Source organism: Sorex fumeus, unplaced genomic scaffold (assembly GCF_029834395.1).
Source record: "Sorex fumeus unplaced genomic scaffold, SorFum_2.1 ptg000098l, whole genome shotgun sequence".
NCBI classification, from domain to species: Eukaryota; Metazoa; Chordata; class Mammalia; order Eulipotyphla; family Soricidae; genus Sorex; species Sorex fumeus.
The window spans coordinates 69935119-69957659 of record NW_026606155.1 but is presented as its reverse complement, the minus strand read 5'-3'; the positions used below and the strand labels follow the sequence as shown (position 1 = coordinate 69957659).

The 22541-nt window shown below is 38.0% G+C and overlaps 1 pseudogene; it reads right to left on the bottom strand.

Moving 5' to 3' along the window:
• Positions 1-3034: 3034 nt before the first annotated feature.
• The window catches only part of LOC130041639 (protein Red-like), a 100957-nt pseudogene continuing 81450 nt past the window's right edge, over positions 3035-22541 (bottom strand).

The window sequence follows — 22541 nt, the reverse complement described above, 5'->3', positions numbered from 1 at the left end:
TCTTTTTTTAATTTTTGGTTTTTGAGTCATACCCAGTTGTGCTCAGAGCTTTCTACTGGCTCTGCTTCAGGGATCACTTCTGGAGGGCTCAGGGAGATCACCATATGGAGTGCCAGGTATCAAACCTGGGTAGGCAGTGTGCAAGGTAAATAGGTAAATGCCCTAATGGCTATGAAGCTCTTTCCCTACAGCATATACTATTTTGTATCAAAATATTTTCTCTCAATATCAGGCTTATAAGATGAATTTTTATTGTTTCAGATTCACTTTTTGTTGAGTAGTATCCCTGTGTATAAACAAATAGAATTGATTTGCCTGTAATTTCTATAAATTTACAGGCAAATAAATTCTATAAACATATAGAATGTCTAACCAAAACATATAGAATTTATTTGCCTGTAACTGGTTAGACATTTGTGTAATTTCTAGTTTAGGCTAATCCTGTATATATACCTTTCAAGTATATATTTTTGGCAAATATATCAACATATTTCTCCTGGGCCTAAAACTAGCAGTAGAATTGTTCAAGCTCCCCGTGACATATTCGATATGCCAAACACAGTAACAACAAAGTCTCCAATGGAGACGTTACTGGGCCCCCTCGAGCAAATCAATGATCAACGGGAGGGCCTTTACTTACTTTACTTTAGTATGTGCCAATGTTAATTCTGAGAATTTTTCAAAGTAGATATAACAATTTGCATTAGCAATGTTTGAGAGTTAACATTGTTCTAAAGCTTTAACAGTATTTGATTTGTTGCATTTTTTCATTTTAATAATTTGGGCTGGTGCATAAGTGATATCTCATTGCATAATATTTTGCATTTACCTAATATCTCATCAATTTGACTACAATTTTATATTTTACCTGCTCGAGCAAATCGATGAACAATGGGAGGACAGTGACAGTGACAGTGATTGCTCACTTAGGCATTTTCTGTTGTAAGGCATTATATCAATATTTTGGATAATTTTTCTCAGTTTTATGAGACTGACGCGCTGCCTACTGCGGAGCAATAGCACAGCGGTAGGGTGTTTGCCTTGCGTGCAGCCAGCCCGTCCGAGCCGGGTTCGATTCCTCTGCCCCTCTCGGAGAGCCTGGCAAGCTACCGAGAGTATCTCGCCCACACGGCAAAGCCTGGCAAGCTACCTGTGACGTATTTGATATGCCAAACACAGTAACAACAAGTCTCAAAAAAATGGAGATGTTACTGGGCCCGCTCGAGCAAACTGATGAACAATGGGAAGACAGCGTATTACAGGACAGCGTATTTCTCAGTTTTATTAACTTTTATTGGGTCGTAAAAATGCTTTATCTTTGATTGATATCTTATCATACCTATGACTTGTTAATATCCCTCTTTATTCTGTTGCTTTTATTCCCCTTTATGTTTTTAAAAAATTATTTTTTGCTTTTAACCCCTTTAATGGAATCTTGTGATAACCAGAAGTGATTCTTATAATAAAGTCAACAGTTTTATCCTTTATAGCAATTAAAAATTAATATTAAAATATCTTGGTCTACTTGTAGATCACACAATATTTCTCTCATATATTTTGTTTTAAAATATTTTAAATTTTACTTTTCACAGTTAAGTAGATACCAGAGTTAGAATTGGGGTGCTTTTATATGTGTTCAAGGGCTGGAGCGATAGCACAGCGGGTAGGGCATTCACCTTACAAGCGGCCAACATGGCCGACCCGAGTTCGATTCCTCCGCCCCTCTCGGAGAACCCGGCAAGCTACCGAGAGTATTCGATATGCCAGACACAGTAACAACAAAGTCTCCAATGGAGACGTTACTGGGCCCGCTCGAGCAAATCGACGATCAACGGGAGGGCCTTTACCTTTATATATGTGTTCACATATGTGTTTGTATGGTGCAAGGTATTTTTAAATACATATATGACTTTCTGTAGACATTCAAGCCAACCAGCAGAAGTTTTTGTGAAGTTCAGTGTTCCCTGATGGCAGCACTGCCTGATCATAAATTAGCTGACCATAAATGTGTGGGTTGGTAAAGATACCCAATCAATACCCAATATTTATCTGAAACGTCTTCCTCCATCAAATGGTAACCATAAAAGGCATTTAGGGTTGAAATATAAATTATGAGTAATCTGGTCCAGGGTTTCTCTTTGTTATGTCTATATATTATTTATTTAGAGCACTAAAAAGCCATTTATGATTGAATTTCAGTCATACATTATTCCAACACCCATCCCTCCACCAGTGTACATTTTCCAGCACCAGTGTCCCCAGGTCCCCTCCCATCATTTCCCCACCCCCACCTCTTGCCTCTTTTGCAGGCACTTTTCCTTTCTCTCTCTCTCTGTGTCTCTGTCTCTGTCTCTGTCTCTGTCTCTCTCTCTGTCTCTGTCTCTCTCTCTCTCTCTCTCTCTCTCTCTCTCTCTCTGTTTCCCCTTTTGGGCATTGTGGTTTGCAGCATTGATACTGAAAGGTTATCCAGAATATGCCTTAACTACTCTTTATTATTATTATTTATTTATTTATTTATTTATTTATTGTGAGGGCTACTTCTGGAGGTGTTCAGAGTTCATTAAGGCCACAACCAGCAGTGCTGGGGGAAAAGACAGGGAATACGAAGCCAGGGACCAATCCCTGTGCCTCACACATGCACACTATGTGCCCTGCCACTTGGGCCCCAGGATAACCAATTTTAATGGAGCCAAATGATTATACAGTAAAAGTTATAAACATTCACAAAAAAACTTGTGACTTTTCTGGGAACTTAAGAAAGAGCAATGGGACACACATCCTTGGAGAGATTTTTTTTTTTCCTTCCCCTTGGAGAGATTCTTTCTGTACATCAATGGAGATCAGTATTTTGGTCTTTTGACCTCAACCCCATCAGCTTCCATCTTCTTCCTCTTCTCAATGATTGCACTAATCTTCTTCCACTGACGATCAAGTTCTGCCTTGTCGTTGGTTTCCTTAAAGCACCTGGATTTCCGCCCTTCAGACATCTTGATGCCATACTGGAATGCGGCTTTGGTGAAAGCCTCTTTGTTGTTCATATATTCACTCTATTCCTCATGCCAGTGGAACCAGAAAATTTTTCATTGATGGACTTGATCAATGAAAATTTTTCATTGATGGACTTGATCAAATCCTTGGCAGATGCAGGTCCTTTGTCAACATCAATGGACTCATCTTCCACTTTTGGCTTCTCGAAGTAACTGTGTCTCTTTTTCTCCTCCTCTCTCTCACGATCCCGCTTCCGTTCCTCTCCCGCTCTCTGTCCCAGTCTCTGTCACTTTCACGATCACTCTCTGGTTCTCGGTATCTTTCCTGCTTCTTGTCCCGTGGTGTCTTGGTTGTGGAAGGTACATAATTCCCAATTTCTTCAAATATATTCATGTTGGCCTCTGGAGGCTTCCCTTTATCTTTCTTTTTGAGCTTCTTGTTACGGGTACCCTGCCTCAAATAGGAAACAATCTGTGTGAGCTTGCCGATGACAATGTCATTTGTTGTCAGTGTGGTCTGTGCCTCCATCAGCCTTGCTGCGGTTAAGAGTGGTGGGGATGTTCGTGTCTTCATACTCATCATCCAGGTCCACCACATAGGCCCTGAGGCCCGGCAGGAACAGCTCATTCCGTTCATATGCTTTGCTCTTGAAGAGCATACGGTAAACATTGGTCCTAAACGTGTTTTAAATTCAATTTTGTTTTCAGGGTCCTCATCTTTCTTGGTTTCCTTCTGGGGCTTTTCCATCAGTTCTTCCTCCTCTTTCTCCTTGATGGCAATCTCAGCTCGTATCTTCTGAAGCAGAGCAAAATCCAAGCCTTTCACCAAATGAGTATGTTCCATGTCACCACCCAAGAACTTGGATTCCTGAATCAACTGTCTTCTTTTCTCTGCAGCTGATTTCTCTGCCTCAGCAGTGGGGCCTCAGCTGTGTGTTTTGGGGTTCCCAGGGTATATTCCTAGAAGTGGTATTGCTGGATCAAATGGGAGCTAAATTTCTGTTTTTTTGAGAAACATCCATATTGCTTTCCAGAAAGGTGGTCCAGTGTTTTTTAAAATGGGATCTATGAGTGGCAGCAAGAACATTACCCTGGATATTATTATAAATGCAAGTTCTTGTCATACTGAATCAGAAAACTCTCAGGGTTCAACTAGACAATTGTAGTTTAACAGAATTTTCATCTAATTCTGACTCATATTCAATGTAGAGAAAGATGCTTTAGCATATCTTCTATTCAAAACTGAAGATATTATGGAAAACCCTAAAGATGGACATTTAAGAATTGTATTTAATTAGTTATAATTCATGTTGAAATAATTTTTGCAGAGATGGGGTACATTTGAGAAGTTCAGTATGTATGATATTTCTCAGCTGAACAAAATGCCTAGTACATTTGTTTAATAGAGTTTTTAAAAACTTTTTTTATTGAATCACTGTGAGATAGGTCCTTAAAAAGCTGTTCATGATTAAATTTCAGTCCTACAGTATTACAACACTCAACCCTCCACCAGTGTATATTCCCCAGCACCGGTGTCCCCAGGTTCCCTCCCATCCATCATCCCCCAACTCCACCCCCACCCCCTGCCTGTCTCTATGGCAGTTGCTTTTCTTCTCTCTCTCTCTCTCTCTCTCTCTCTCTCTCTCTCTCTCTCTCTCTCTCTCTCTCCCCTCTCTCTTTTTCTCTCTCTCTTCTTTTGAGCATTGTGGTTTGCAGTATTGATACTAAAAGGTTATCAAGCATATCCCTTTACCTACTTTTAACCCTCAGATCCTATCCAGCATGATCATTCCCTACTATTATTGTCATACTGGTCTCTTCTCTATCTTACCTACCCTCAGGTCCACACACACTTGTGGTTAGTTCCAATCATTGAGGAGTCCTCTTAGCCCCTGTTTTCCCTGCCATGAATATCAGTCTTCTACTATACATTTTTTTTATATACCACAAATGAATGCTAGACTTTCCTTCTAAGTAGAGATTTTTAGAGGATGAGTCACTGAGAAGGTTTAGAATCTCTTGCTTTCTTCCAACAGCTCTATGCCCTCAAACATAATGCAGGCAAATGGGTAAAATACCTAAGGCAGAAACGTGATAAAATAAAACTTTCTTCAGTTATTTCAAGCTATTGCTTGCAAAACATATCCATTTCTCTTAAAAGCTTTTCAAATCTTCTTTTCATTATCTTAGAATAGTAAAAACACAGTTTATTATTTGTGTGCAGTTCCCCTTCTTCCCAGACCTTTAGAGATGAAATCTGACCTTTGGTGCAAGACTTTGTGAGTTGTTGGTTAATTCTATGCAGCCCTGTGGATTATGTTATAATGACACTCACATACATGGGTCTACACTCCATGCTCACCTTCTTCAGCTCCTGAAATAAGCCATCATTCCTAAAGGATGTTCTGAGTGCCTTAGTAGAAGAAAGAAGGAATTTAGTGGATGTTCAGGAAAGGTCATTTGCACTATTACCACAATACCTTCTGCTCTTGAAATCATATGGCAAGACAAGTACATGCTACATAGGGGCTGCTCTCTGGAATGCAGATGTGGAGATCTAGGAACTGCCTCCAAAATACATATCAAATCTCAAACTACAGATTAAAATAAAAGAGCAGAGGGACACACTTAGGGATTCTCAAGTTCAACTTCTTTGCCTCTGCCTGCTAGTCAATTGATATTTTGCTACTCATTTGCCTTATGCTAAGACTGCATCTTCAGGGGAAGGATTCTAGTAAATATGAAACCACTTCAGAGGTTCTCTTTTCTGAGAATTTGGGGCAAACTTTTGAATCTTCTTTCTTACACAAGACAGTGGTGTTTCTTCACACTTAGCTTTGTAATGATAAATGAAGGACTCAGTACACTCGTGATTGCAAATGCAAAGGAGAGTCTAAATCTGAAAACAGAAGGTATTATTACTATTATTATTACATTTTATCTTCTTTTAGTAATTGCCTTTCCCCTTTATCCTTCTTTTTTTTAATTTGCTAGCTTTTCATGACCTTAATATTATTTATTTGTTTGCAGAGTAAGTAGAGTTAATGTTCATATTTAACATGGGACTTTTAATCTTCAAAGAACTCTTCAAATAAGCTAATTGCAAGGAAGTTAGCAGAAGAGTACAAAGTTAACATTTTAAAAAAACAGAGACTACAGCAAAAGGCAAGTGAATTAAAGCCATATTTGTGAGAATGAAATGAAGTCTGGATGAAGGTTGGATGATGTAAAGAATGGTGTAGAAGCTGCAAGTAAGTAGGTACACTCTACCGCCTTTATCAGCAAGGTGTTCAAACTTTGAAAAACTTCTACATATCTATTAACTCTAAGTTTTAAGATCAACCATTGTCATCTTATCATCCTCTTGCTACTGGTAGTCAGATTTAGATAAAAGGAAATTTGCTGCAAGGTTAGAGGTGGATGATTGGATAGTTTTCATACTTTATTTTTATGGAAAGTTGAGAGGCCTTTTGTGTGAACAATTGACCTGACTTTCATATTTTTTGTTTGCTGATTTAATTCTGTTGGCACCATTTAGAGGTATTTTCTCAGGATGAAAGAAAATAGTATGTTTGCGTCAGAGAGTTCCAAAAGTCTATATTTAAGTATGGCCTGATATCTTCACTGCTCTGTCCCATTGTCTATAATGTCTGGCTCCTAAAATACATTTACTTGATATTGGTAGAGTGAATGATTACATTAATGTGTCACCTTCAATCCCTTATAAAGCTCTTAGATGTTTAGTGTTAAGGGTCACCTGGATATGATCCTGTGTCTGATTGACCTTCCTTTTCTGTTGGTGATTTTTAGAAAATGTAAAACATTTATCAGAGTTCTTCCTGGTAAATATAGTTATTGGTTCATTCAAATTTCCCCATTGCTTTGAAACTATGAGTAACATATTAAGTTTAACATATTAAGTAACATATTAAGTTTTTTCCATCACAAGCATGGGAGACAATTTGCATAGAAGATCAGTAATTAATTTTACATGAAAAAATGAAAAGAACCGAATAATACTATAAATCTAGATACCCAAGTGACATACAAAATTTTCTTTTTTAGAAGTCTCTTTTCTACCTTAAGCCATAAACTATGCCACAGTTCCTCATATGAAGAAAATAACACCTTGTAACTAGTAAAAATTAGTTACTAGCAGAAAATAGGGAAGATCTTTGGGACCCTAGTTCTTTTTTTCTGAATTGTGTCTCATTCTTGAGATTTAACATTACTTAGATCATGGAAAACTTTCATGTTCTTTCACTTCTCTAACAAACTTTTTGTTTTTTACTGCAAATATGTTACTTTTTAAATGAGAAAAATGTGTGCATAGTTATAATTATCATTTTTATATTGCTTGTTTGGTGTCATCCACTATCCTTGGTGCTTGAAAAAGTATTTATTATTTTATTAAGGTACCATGATTTATAAAGTTATTCATATTAAACTTTGAGACATACAATGTAACAACACCAATTCTATTACCAATGTCAACTTTCCTTCACCAATGTTCCTTCATAGGCTCCCTCCCATTTCCTAGCCTGTCTCCTTGACAGAGCATTTTAAAGGTTTGTTATTGTAGCAGGTCTCATGCTTACAGTTTTGTTGACTCTGTATTTTATCACCTCTATACCACCTATGTGTCTTAGACACCTGTCCCCTGGACCTGTTACCTCCTGTCTGCCTCTTCTTACCCCCTATATTTTGCTTATTTTCTGTCCTTCTCATTTCTATAATCTAGGATCTAGGATAATATAGATATCCTCTTCTTGATATCTTATTCTCCCTTGTCCTGTTATTCTATATACCACAGATAAGTGACACCATTCAATATTTGTCCTCATTCTAACTTACTTAAATAATGCATTCTGGCCATGTGTGGAGACCTGACACTTTACTGCCCATAACAGAGTTTAGATAAGGTTGCCAGAAAGTGATGGTTTTTACTTGCGCAATACAATGAGTATTTCTGGCTGACCATTCCTAATAGTCTGATCTGAGCAGGTCACTTTGCCTCTCAAAATCATCCTTTGTCTGTGGAATAGAGACGCATATAATGTGCATTTTTTGAGATTTTGGAAAGTGCTGACTTAGACAATTTCAGGAAGATTTAGCATGGTCCCTCAGTGCATCTAAGTTCTCAATAAATGTTAGATATTACTTTTATGACAAAATGACACTATTGGTCAGGAAAAGGCAGAAAGAGATAAAGGAACATTAATGAAAAGGAACATTAATCTAGGTCATTGGATTTCTAAGACACAGATGTTTTCCGGTGCTGCCTATATTTGGTCTTCTTTATTTAATTTATTTATTTTAATGGGTGATAGCACAATGGGTAGAGTGTTTGCCTTGCATGTGGCCTACCCAGGTTCGATTCCTCTGTCCCTCTTGGAGAGCCCAGCAAGCTACTGAGAGTATCCCGCCCACATACAGAACCTGGCAAGCTCCCCATGGCATATTCAATATGCCAAAAACAGTAACAACAACTCTCACAATGGAGGCATTACTGGTGCCCACTTGAGCAAATCCTTGAACAATGGGAGGACAGTACTACAGTGCTAATGGGCGATCTATTGATATCTCCCAACATTCCCTTATAAAAATAATAGCAACAAGTCTCGTTAATAGTTCTCTTTAAAGGTAAAGGTAAAGGCCCTCCCGTTGTTCATCGATTTGCTCGAGCGGGCTGGAGTGATAGCACAGCGGTAGGGCATTTTCCTTGCATGCAGCCAACATGGCCAACCCGAGTTCGATTCCTCCGCCCCTCTCGCAGAGCCCGGCAAGCTACCAAGAGTATCTCTCCCGCATGGCAGAGCCTGGCAAGCTCCCCGTGACATATTCGATATGCCAGACACAGTAACAATAGTTCTCTTTAACATACGTTTTCACTATTTTTAAATAAAAAATTGATTTAACCACTGTTTACATTGGTATAAAAGTTTTGGGAGAATAGCAACCTATATCATTTATTTAAAAATTATTTTATTAAATAACTGATCTACAAAGCTATTGATAATTGAGTTTTAGGCATATATGTTTCAACACCAATCCCACCACAAGTGTTAGCTTCCCTTCACCAGTGTTACTGTGCTCCCTACTCAGGCACCCACTGCCATGCCACTCGCCATCTTTCCAGGTATATTTCAAAGTTCAGTGTCCACAGCTTAGATCTCATGTTTATTTATTTATTTATGTTGACATATCATTGTTGTTAATTTGCACTGTCCTGATAATCAGTGATAAAGAACACTTTTTTATAAGCCTGTTGGCTATCTTTATGTCTTTGCTGAGGAAGATTCTCTTCATTTTTAATCTTTTATTTTTTTGTTTTGCTTTTTAAAAATTAAGTCACTGTCAATTCCAAAGTTGCTCATGATTGGATTTCAGGCATACAGTGTTTCAAAATCAATCCCTTCACCAGTGTCCACTTCCCTCCACCAATGTCAGACCCCCTTGTTTTTTCTCCCTCCCACTTCTCTGTCTATATATGAGAGGCACTTTTTTTCTTTTTTTAAATAATGTTTGACATGGTGGTTTAAAGTACTGATGCTATAACACTTTACTGTCTTTTGAAGCTCCCCTCTCTTCCTCCCGATTGAACATGTTCCTCAACCACTGTTATAGGTTCCCTTCCCTGTCCTATCTTCCAACCTCGACCAGGCAAGGGGCAAGCTTCCTATTGAAGACCAGTTCTCAACATGCTGTATTTCTGTTGCCTTTGGGCATTTGCTATCCCATTATTATATTACTTTGAATTGACCCACTTTAACCACTTGATGTGCTCTGTGTTGTAGACACCATCCTAGTATATGGCATCTAGAAGTCTGGACTCAAGGTGTGGGACCGTATCATGAGAGAAATATCTTTTTCATTTCTACCTCTTTTTCTCCTACCCAGTTTCCTTTTCCTGCTGCGGAAGAAGCTGCCTCTTGCCAGATAATAGAAATGAGAACTGGCTTGCCCTCTGAGGAAAGGCCCCTGCTGGTGTGGGAGAGGAATGGGTGACCTCGGCAGGAAAATAGCACAATACAGCAAAATAAGCCTCACACACATAGAAGAGATACACGTAAATAGCAGCAATGGGGACATTTCATTATATCCAAACTTTTTCTCATTATTCTGTGATTTTCCCTATTACCTTCAAATGTGCTCTCCCACACACAATTAAGAGTTATTTTGTGTTCCATTCTTTTCCTTAAATTCCATCTGGGCAGCAACTTCTGGCAAAATAGGTCTTCCCTCTCAAACATTACAGACTAATGCAGACCCGGGAGACAGGTCTCTGTGAATAATAGCAAGGGGGGCCTACATAGCATGCCAGATGGAAGGATGACTTGTCTCCTACTCCATCACCAACTCTGACACTTAGGGGCCCTAATGAAAAGCAGACAGTGTGAGGATCAGCAGAAATCTGTGTGCTACTGCCCCATTTCAGAAAAGATCAGGAATATCACAAAACATAGTTCACTCAGAAACTTATTTTATGCTTCTCTGAGAGAGCATGATGAAAATGAGCATTTGAATAAGACATATCCATTGCACACTGAGAGTTTCTCCCTATATTCAGGGCCTCAAGGAAAAGAGAACATGTAGGAAGGCAGAATCCATAAAGGTGTCGGCAAAGACTTTGACTAGCACAAATCTGGGTTCAAATCCAGACTGTATCCCTTTAGTATCACTGTGATCATGGGCTGGAGTGATAGCAGAGCAGGTAGGGCATTTTCCTTGCATGCAGCCAACCTGGTCAACCAGAGCTCAATTCCTCCGCCCCTCTCAGAGAGCCCGGCAAGCTACCTAGAGTATCTGGCCCACACGGCAGAGCCTGGCAAGCTCCCCGTGGCATATTCAATATGCCAAACACAGTAACAACAAGTCTCACAATGTTACTAGGCCCGCTCAAGCAAATCAATGAACAATGGGAGGACAGTGACAGTGACAGTAACAGTGATCATGGGTATATTTCTTTGTGTTTTTGTTTGTTTGTTTTGGGTTACACCCAGCTATACACTCAGGAATTACTCTTTGCTGTGCATGGGGGGACTCTATGGGATGCCGGGATCAAACCCAGATCAGTTGTGTGCAAGGCAAGTGCCCTATTCACTGTACTATTGCTCAGGTCCCTGGGCACATTTATTAATGTCTCTAAAAAGTTATAGTGTTTTGCACTTGGCTGTACTCAGGGCTTACTCCTAGCTCTGTGCTCAGAAATCACTCCTGGCAATGCTTGGGAACCATAAATGGTGCCAGGGATGGAATCTGAACTGGGGGTGAGACAAGTATCTTTCCTACTGTACTAACTCTCCAACACTAAGTTGTAGTCTTTAAAAGGGAAATAGTTCTGTCAGGGACTGTACCCTGAAGGAAAAGGAAGACACGGTCAGACAAAGGATTGAATTCAGGTTGTTCATCTGTCAAAGAGAATAGCCACAGGGATCTGCAGTTGAGGAATATCAGTCCACTGATGGCCTGAGACTGAGAAACTGGGTAACAAAAGGGCATGAATCTAGGTAAAGAGTCCAGTTAAATGTTTTCATAATTTAGGCAAGTTGGAGTATAACAGACAAGTAGGACTACCAATAGAATTGCAGCTATGTTTGGCATTGTGAACTTTTGATTATCTCCTATCCTAAAGTTCAATTAACCTAGACTTTTGGGCAATTTTGAACTTGCAGACACAAGGACACACAGAAAGGGAAAGTCCGAGAACAAAGAAAGCAATATAGGCACCAAGATCAAGTCTAGATCCCACCAGGCCTCTGAACATCTCTTGCTCTCTGGCACCCTTTGTTGACTAGAATAAATTGATGCCTATAACCATACCAAAACCTCTACTTCCTGTATCACTTGCTTCAGAATGCAAAATCTTTCATATGCTATACTGAGAGCTGCATAATAATATAAAAGCATTATAACTGTGTTTTGGGAAAACATACTAAAGACAGCATTATAAGTGGGCCTGGCTTAGTAATAATACTCCTTTATTAAACATTAACTACTTAATTCAATAGAAACAAAATTCTAAGCATCTTCCAGAATTATGATTATTAAAAAAATTGCAGTTCAGAGAAATAATACCTCCTGCATGAGAATAATAAGCATGAAAATAAAAGTACAGAGTAGAATTAAAATGTATACACACAGATTTACACATATATGTACACATACAGACACAAAGAAATAAATAATTTTAACTTAACAAAACAACAACAAAATTTTGAAACATGAATTCTCAGGACTCAGTAGGCTAAAAAGTAGAAGGAGTACTCAAGCGTTAAAAATTACTTCCTTGGCAAAATGAGGTCTTTTGTGAAAGGAGTTTTTCAGCAAACACATTTTGACAATTGACACCCCATGAGCACCATTTGTGAAAAGCATTTTTTTTTTGCTGTAATTTGACGAAGCAGGAAGTGGAAATCGATAGGACATTGCCAAATTCGTTGTTTGCCAATGCCCCTCTTTCTCTCCTCTGCTCCTGTTCTATAGAAGATAAGAGATAGGAGGAGTCCAGAACACAATATATAGATTTTTTTTTTTTTAACTAGCAAAACAAAGGAAGCTACAGAATACTTTAACTCCAAAAGTGTTTCTAGTACCCTGCTGGAGATTTGCTATATAGGAGACTGATTTCAAGACGAAAGGTGGCTTGGGAGTTTCTATGATCCCCCAGAACTTTAGGGACAACCTTCCTCACTGGAGAGCTCATCTCTACCTCTCAGCACAGCTGGTTTCCATGACAACCGGGCCAAAGTCTAGTTCAGTTTTGCAAATACTTCCTAAAGCCCATTAGGCCTAAAATCTTCTCTATGGGCTTGCAAATCTGCTCCTTTTTTTTTCTCCTCCAATGCAGCTTTCCTACTGCATCCTCTAATCTTCCTCAATATAACATGCCAGGTGAGAAATTTTGTAGCAGCAAATATGCTTAATAGTCACACCACAAAAAAAAATAGATGCTAGAGAAAACAAAAAAGGGGACTAATTTAGTGTCCAGGTTGTCCTTGGGTCTGTTTCCCAATCATTAGTCCAGTGTTCTTATTCAGTTTTAGACCCTCGGGTGTTGGTCCGAGGCATAACTGCATGGTTGCTGTGAATGAGTATCCTCCAGGTACATAAATAAAAGGGGGAGATGCAGTGCAGTAGTGGGAATCCAGTTCAAGAACTGGAGAAGCTCTGTGCTGAGCTTCTGTCTCTATGACCATGAACTTCTGTAAAAGCAGTAAGCATAAAGAGGCTTTCTGGGGGGGAATTCTCTGCATTATCATTCCTTGAACTTGTAGGGAGTTGAGCTAATCTTTAAGTTTGAAAAAAATCGCTGTTTCCATAATTCAAGTATTTGACCTCACACTGGTGACTAAACAGGTCAATCCTAATCTTGATCAAGAATCTGAAAAACAATTTTTTTTTGCCTTAGAGAAGTACTTTGAAGTGTTCATCCAAATGATCCAGTTCTTTCCACAGGTGAGATGTGGAATGGAACATTTGGGGACATTTCTAAAGATAAAATATTTACCTTCCATTAAACCTTTACTCAGACTCACGCTGAGATTCATCTGACAGATTTATCTCTAATTTAAATATTTCAAAAATGTTTCTGTATTAACTAAAGTCAGAGGAAAATGTGTTATCGGAAAAGTCCTTTAAAATAAGGGTATTTTTTAGGTAGTTGGTCCAAAGTGAGAATATGTTTATTTCTCCCACAATTCTCACATGCCTAACATCCTAATTATCTTCAACCATGGCCCAGAATATGTTCCTTTGAGGGTCATTTGTGTATGTTTCTCATTTATAGATGACTTTAATCATTCACAGAGAAAGTCTTTGTTAGGGAAATTTTATGAGGTCATTATTTTAAGATCACACCAGAAACTGCTTTTTCTCATAGAAACTCCTTCTGAGAGAGCTTAGTAGTTGACTTGGTAGAGATATGCAGGTGCAGTTTGGGGCAAGATGAGTTGTTGTGAGGCAAATCGCAGCTATAGAACATACTGCTACTTGGTTGCTGGTAGAGTGGAGGAAGTCTTTTTACTGAGTGCCTTAGCTGGTTGGGGTGAAATCATGCTTTTCATTTTTCTTTCAATTGAGGCACCTTAATCTTTTATCTTATTATGTTCCTGTAACCTTTATTATTTGTGATTCCTGATTTCCCACTGGAGGTGTATTATGAGTGTCAGAGGAGATATCATAGGACAGGCAAATCATAGATAAGTATTTTGTAAAACTCTCTAGCCCTGGGCACTTTCAGGATTGTCCCAGCGGGCCTCAGTTTCCTTTCCTAAAATTAGGCAACCCATACCTGTTGACACAGTCAACTTGATTGGATTACATTTTGAGTCCCCCCCCCCCCCGCCATGTTAAGATGCTTCTCTAAAGTGTTACATTTCAGCATGGAAATGTTAGGTCATTGAGAGTGAATAAAGGTCAGTTGACATAGAGAAAGTATGGCCTTTGGAAACTTGGTGATAAATGGACGTATTTTCATTTTCTTAAGGTTACCTGCATTGCCTAAGAAGTAAGAGATATTTTTCTATGGAAGATTAAGGATTTGGCTGAATGCCTCTATATTTCACTGTACCAAATCCTAAGAACAGCCACTTGATTGCATTTAATTCAGCTCCTGTCAGCTTTGTTTAACACACACATACACACACACACACACACACACACACACACATACACACACACTTATACACATACCATAAAGTAAAACGCCGACAGAGCATTGTTTCCAAGTAAAATGAGATCTAAAAAAAATGAATAAAAGGCTCAATATCTATCTAATCAGTTTTCAAACAACTGCATTAATCCAAGAAAGAAGTATTTTTATCCCTAATGTCCCAGAAGGAAGGAGTTGTTTGGCATTCTGTCACCATCTTGCAGAACTTTGCTTTGGTTCTCTCACTATTGCTCAGTGTATTTCGAGAAAATTCAGAAAGAGGCTTAGACATCAAAGTGTAGGAAAGCCAACTTAAGCTTTAGAATAAATATCCAAATCTCTTATCTTTTCATATTCGTTATTTGCTCTAATCCTGCAAAGTTACCACTAATAATGAAGGGAGGATCTGGGAAATGAGGAGGAAGGAAAACTACTAGATTTGAATATCTGATTAAAACAAATAAATATGGGAATTCCCACATTCTTAAAATGTGAGTTAGAGAATGAAAGTAGGTAGAGGGACAAGGGAAGAGGGTCCAAAGTTTTCTTATAATTAAAAAATATTTTGCCAGTGAAAATAGTTTTTTTCTGAGGTTTTCTTGTGACTTAACCAGTGGGTTCTACTTATCATCCAGGAGAAACAGAAATTGGATTTTTGTTATTACCTTGATGTTTATAAGTCAAATGAAAACAGTGTTGGTCTCATAGTTGCCTGGATTTTAGTGTGGATTGTAGTCAGTTGTATAAAAGTGTTGTATAAAAGTTGGTTATTATAAATAATCCCTTAGTACCAGGTTTTTAAAACTCATTTCTACTGACAATTTGGCATGGATGGTTTATTTACTAATTTTATTTTTTAGGTCACACTCAGATCACAGAACCTGGAGTAAGCCAGGGCTTACTTTTGGCTCTGTGATCTGGAATCAATCCTGGCAGGGCCCAGGGGACCATATGGAGAGCCAGGGATCAAATCAAGGTTGGCAGTGTGCAAGGCAACTGACTTCCAGCTGTCCTATCTCTCCAGCCTTGAATAGTTATTCATTGTTGAGTACATACTAGAGTATTTAGTAATATCCTGAACTTCTGCCTATCAGATATCAATAACCCCTCATCCTGTTTTGTTTTGACAATTGGAGATTCTCTAAATACTGACATATTGCCAAATATTTTCTAAAAAGGTAAAGTCACACTCGGTTGAGAAGCACTGCCTTCATGTAAACCTGACACTCTTTCTGCAGTCTTAAATATCTTACTCATTGAAGATGTACTATTTGGAATGGGGAGGGCTTCCAAGTGGTGCTCAGAAGGCCTAGAGGTCTCTCTTGGCAATTCTCAGCTAACCAGCCTTTAGTTTAATGCTAGAACCCGAGGATGTGGTGCTGCTCTGGGATTATTCAGAGGTCTCCAGGGTCTGCTTAATGATGCTCAGGAGGACCCTGTGGTACCAGGTATGTAACCACACTTGTTAACATGCCAAATATGTCCCTTATCCTCTTTACTATCTCAATAGATGCTACTTTAAATTTCATCGTATAAATATAGCATCTGAGGATTAGAGAAAGGTTAGGTAATTTGCCAAAGTCACACACGGTTAACAATGGTAGTGCCAGTATTCAGATTTCATAGTCTGACATTCTTTACATGTTAAAATGTGTGGAAGCCTTTTAGAGTAAACAACAATGAAGGATATTATTAGTATTATTTCTGATGGAGTTATACTCATTTTGGGATACTGAAATGTGGTTAGTTGAATTCTAGAACAAACTAATTGTCATTCTCTACCATTTCATACAAAGAGACTTAACTAGACTACATTAACATTAATGATATGGATATGCTAGCATTCCCTGGGTTTCCTATGTATTCATTAGCCAAAGTAATGTCTTTTTGTCATAGTTAAATAACTCTTTTGGAACTTTGAAAGATTTAGACATTGTGTCACAAGGATTTAACAAACTGAGGAAAAACAGACTCCTGTGAGAGCTTGTCAACACCTGACTTTGAAAATTTCTCCTTTTCTTGAGTAAGAAAATTCCTATCCTTGTCTTGAGTAAGAAAGTCCCTAGCTGGAGACCCTGCTGTCACTGAGACCAAACCTGAGACTCAGTAGAGCAACTATGACAGAGTAAATGTCTTCAGCTGATTCTTGGAAGCTTCTGAATTCCTGGCTCCAGTTGTTTCCTAGGTTACCTGCGCTTCTGGGCCTCATGCAACTACCTCAGACATCTGATATTAAGGAAATCTCTTTAGATGATTCCCCCAAAGTTCGTTGTCTTTAAAAATCTAATTAAAATCACTGTCATTATTCAAGAAATTTACAAGGCTCCAGAGATATATCTGTGATACAGCTCTTGGAGGCCTTTTCTGAACTACCAGAGACAGAATCTGCCCAGTCTTTTCTTGGAGATCTGAGAACTCTTTATTATGAAGGTTGGCTGAATGAGGCCTCAGGTTGAGGATGAGAGATCTCTTGGGAATTTCTGTAGAAGTTCGAAGAGAAAGAAACGCAGTGTTAACATCCAGGCAAGATCAAGTGCTGATATAAATGAGAAAAAAAGAAGATACTGAATAAGATTTTCTTAAGTGCATAGTGTGATATAGGAATCATAGTCAAGATTAATATCTATGTTCTTTTGGAAATCCAGCAAGCTCTAATTTGGTTGTAGGTTAACTAGAAAGATCTTTTTTTCCCTTTGGTCTAATGAGAATAAAACTAACCATGAGAAGTGCATTCATTGGTCAAAAATATTAAGAAACTATCATATATAGATAACTTTCCAAGTGGATGATATAGCAGAAAAACACAGAAATAAAATATATCCCTTTGAATCTTAGATTCTTACAGGAGGAGAGATGAGCAAGACAGACAAACTTGGACAGTCAGGGAACGAGGGCAGAGGAAATTTTCAATTTAAAATCACTTGATTCTCTTTGAAAAGAAAGCATTTCTATTTCTCAAATAAGTTTTCTCCAGTCAAGGCTTAGGTAGACAACAGGAAAGCATGGCCCAGATCATTGCTTCTCACACGAGGTGTGCAGGATAGCCTTCTCATCCAAAGAAAAGTGAATGTATCATTATTTGCCATTCACTTTAAGGCAATGATTTCTGGAAGCTGATTTATACTTTAGAGCTAGTAGAAGCCTCTCTCAGCAGAAACGAGCTCCATGGTTAGCCTTTTAGACTGAGTGCCAAGGGGAAATGGGCTCGCCTGTGTCCCCCTGTTTATGCAGTAGCTAGAAAAGAAGCCAGATTCAGCAGTTTTATTAACAGCCAAATGATGCTCTCTCCAGAAACCCCTCCAGGAGCAGCAGATTTTTGGTTCTATGTGTGATGTGACCAAGTAAGGTCCCTCTGGGGGATCCAGACTGGAGACTCACCAGTGTGAGGGGTTGAGGTGAATGGCTGAAAAAGCAGGATCTTTTTTCTCATCCTATAGAGTTGCCAAAAGCATCTCTCTCTGCTTACAATAGATTCCTCTACCTCCTTTCCCTCTCCTCTTCCCCTAGGAGAGATAATTGGACTGTGTGATTTCCATTAAATGTAATGTACCACATGCAGATGAAACACAATAGCAAAATGCATTAAGATAGAATCCGTTGGAAAAAAAATGGCCTGGGTGTTTTTCCATTTGTTAAAATTAGCTACCAAATTATTTTTGTTTTTGCACACAATTAAATGCAAAGCTTTCATTTACTTTTTCTAAAGGTTATTTGCGTTCTTGTGAATAAATGATCTTGTTTTTAATAAGAGAAATATCACAATCATTTTTTGTTTTCTCATATTTATGTATATATATGCATATTATTTATATTTGAAAAATATATACACTCACATACTCACCAACAGACCACATAGTGGTGCTCTAAAACTGCCAGAATCACACAGAGAAGCTTTGAAGTTGTTAGATGAAAATGCATGCAGCCTGATTGCAGTTAGAATTCACTCTGAAATGGACTACTGATAAGTTTCCTTTAAAAATATGTCTTCTAGTATTCATCATTTTGCAAGATAGAGCCTTTGTACATGCTCTAAAATGAGTTGAACAAATAGCACTAAAGGAGAAAAAGTCATTTGAGAAAGCCCTTCTCATCCATAAACCTGAAATAATCATTTCTTTTTCCTTCCATAACTATCATATTAATAGGTTTTAATTAAGTTCATACCACAGCTCAGTGATCAGGTTCAGGAATCACATCCTCTGGACAAAAGGCAAAATGAATTCAACAGTATCTATTTCAGGCTCCCTATTTAATCAGTCTCCATGTCCCTCCCCAAACCATGTTTGACTGCCTGTTGTATTTGGTAGGCTATGTAATAGTTTAGAATATTGGGGGTCAGTGTTTTCACACAGGCCATATGCTATCAGGAATTAAGAAATTTATATTATTTTTTGAAGATGCTATTTTTTTCTTTTTAACAATTAGAGGAAACATGAGCAGTGACATCTGTAATAGAGCACACATGTAAAAGTGCAATGTGATCAAAACAACAATCAGTCTGAGTTGTACTGGAGACCACAGTATGTGGAAAGCCAATTGTCTTCTTTATGATTGACCTTTGCTATTACTACTATATTCCTGTGGGATGATATAGTTTACACGTAATTTAATTTTACTTGTAATTGTGTGATTGGGAATGGCCAGAGAAAACACTCTATTTGCTGTCTTGTGATAATTCGGGGAATTGTCCTTCAGTATACATTTGGAAAAGGTTTTGCTTTTATGGTGGTGTTTAAAAAATGCACCAGTTGTCTATTGTTATTCAATTACTGCATAGTAAGTAACAGAATCTAATGATAGAAATCTTAATTTCTTAGTCTATGTTGTAACTTAATGTGCTGGTCATGTAAAGTAAATTTTCTTCGATCTATTCTTGATAAATATTTGATTTGTATACCGATTTTGTATACCAATATACCCAAGTTTATGTAAAAATTTCTTGGGTGATAGAGGGAGTAAGTGAAAAAAAGTTTAGATAACCTTAGCTCAAACAATAAGCATATATTTTCTCATGAAATATAATTCTCATATCTGAGCTTGGTCTTCTGGTCTCAGCTATCTCACGACAATCTCAGATGAGTTTCTTCATGTGTCTGCAGTTAGGTACTAGACTGAGTTCTAGGCTCAAATGGTGAACTCCTCTGTGTGATCTTACTCCTCCAACAGATTAATCTGGGCTTGTTCTTATGGACAGGGCTGGCTCCCTGGAAATGAAGAAAGGGAATCATGCCAGACCCTTTGGGGTATATATAAATTTACAATCAGAATTTACAACCACTTCTGGCACATTATGTTCTCCAGGACCAAGCTCAGATTAAAGGGGTTATATGCAGGGCATGGGGAGGGGAAGAAACAGACTCTGACCCTTGACAGAGGAAGACTCAGAATCATTTATCTTTTTATTAATCTACCATCTCCTCTGTACCCTTACAAAGGTAATACAAACTCTGAAGTATAATGATACCAAGCGTGTGAGAGCCTAATTTAGTTGGGAATTTAAACCCAGTTTGTTGCTACCAGAGTATGTGGGATTTAAGTAAGATGAGTAATCTAAAGGAAAACAACAGTCAAACTTGTTTATAACATTGATGATTTCAATTATTAAACTATAAAAATTTATGTCCATATCTTCATGTATTTTAAAACATCTGTAGTCTTGTCTAATACTCTAATGAAGCCAGAATATTCTTCACTGAAAAAAATATTCATGACCAATTAGAGTTGGGTGGTTATAATAATGACTAATTATTGTTTTATTCTTTCTTTCTTTCTTTCTTTCTTTCTTTCTTTCTTTCTTTCTTTCTTCCTTCCTTCCTTCCTTCCTTCCTTCCTTTCTTTCTTTCTTTCTTTCTTTCTTTCTTTCTTTCTTTCTTTCTTTCTTCCTTCCTTCCTTCCTTCCTTCCTTCCTTTCTTTCTTTCTTTCTTTCTTTCTTTGCTTTTTTGGGGTGACACCCGGTGATGCACAGGGGTTAACTCCTGGCTCTGCACTCAGGAATTATTCCTGGCAATGCTTGGGGAACCATATGGAATGCTGGGAATCAAACCTGGGTCTGCTGCATTAAAGGCAAATGCCCTACCCACTGTGCTATCGCTCCAGCCCCTATTGTTTGTTTTTTTGTCTGAGTCTGTATATGTGACTTGGCCACACCAAAATCACAAAGTCAGTAAGATAGAATATGCACTATGAAGTTCTCCCTAAAGAAACTGTTAGAATTCTTTTGCATTAGACTTTATTTAAATATAGAGAAAAAGCATATCATAAGTCTGGTTTGCTAACTATGACAAATAGAGTGATTTTAATGAAGTACAAGGTTAGCCTGTGTGGCAGGTGTTCATCATGTTTGCCAATGAGAAGGGTTCATTATTATATTCATTTCCCTTCTGTTCTCCTATTCTCAACATAAAACTATTAAAATCCAACACAGAAGCAAAAAAACAAAGCAGACAGCCATGACTTGTCAAGCAAGTTCTTTGTTCTCAATATTAGATCACAGTTCTTTAGAGACAAGCTGCTGGAGATTGGTTGGTATTTGTGCAAAACTACTTTTCTTTTAAAAATTGAATAATGAAACATCTACAATAAATAGAAGCTGGTCTTCCTTCCTTCCTTCCTTCCTTCCTTCCTTCCTTCCTTCCTTCCTTCCTTCCTTCCTTCCTCCCTCCCTCCTCCTCCACCCTCTCTTTCTCTCTTCTAAATTTTGGTGCTGTGACTCAAACTCTGGTCCCCACATGCGAAGCAAGTACTTTATCACCGATATATGTCCTTGGTCCCAGTTTTCAAAACTGGAAGCTCAGTAGAATCATCAAGAAATCTTTTAAAAGACTTAAATTTCCTTCTTATCAAATACAAATTAAATTTGAACTTCACATGAGGTGGGCTCAAGCATCAGTATTTTTACAAATTTTTCTAGTAGTTTTACTGTTTGGTTAAAATAATATTTCAATTGAAATGATAGTATGCTAACTTTATTCAAGATTTAAGTCTAATCATATCTTCCTAATCTTAATTTTCAAGTCAATCTAAATGGACAATGTCGCTTAAACATCTACATTAAAAGGAAAAGAAAAATAATTTGTCTTTATGTAGAGACAATTGATCATTTTCCCTTTTAACTAGATGCTGGGGTCCTTGGAGATAGTATATTTGCATGGTGTTCTCTAGCAACATGAATTCTTACTTTAGGGAGAAGTTTTGAAGGTTTTCTCTCTGGTACGTTTCTTTCAAGGCACAAGTAAAGTTGTACATGAATTTGCAGGTTATCTAGCTTCATTCTAATAGGCCTGCATTAGTAAAAATTGTCATTTATTATATAGTGCTCAGAATTCCTAGAGAAACACCCAGTGATGCTCAGGGGTCACATCTGGCTCTGCATTCAGGAATATATTCCTGGAAGTACTTGGGGTTCATCATATGGGATGCAGGGATCAAACCCAGCTCAGCCACATGCAAAGCCCTACTCACTCTACTATTGCTCAAGCCCTTAATTGTGATTTATTAAAAAATTACTTTAAAAGTATCTACTTCTTATAGATAAAAAGGGCAAAAAAAGAGGAAAATGAATTTTTAAGGCCTTTATTGTCGTTTTACAAAGTTACCTGAGAAAAAATTATACTTACACCAATGGCAGCTCTCCAAACTAACAGTGAGGATGGCAAAATGAGTGGTCTTTTTCCTTCAAGCAAATGGGACAAAATTAAAATCCATTGCTTTGGAATGTTTTTATGAACCAGTCTTCTTGTAGTCTTTGCTTCTTTAGACATTTCAGGGCTTGGGGATGTGTTGTATGTTTGGGGATGATTGGTACATATATCACAATGTTCATGGGATACTCATTGCTCAGTGTTCAGGGACCACTCTCAGTGGTGCTAGGGTGGGGAGCATGTGGTGCTGGGTATTGAAC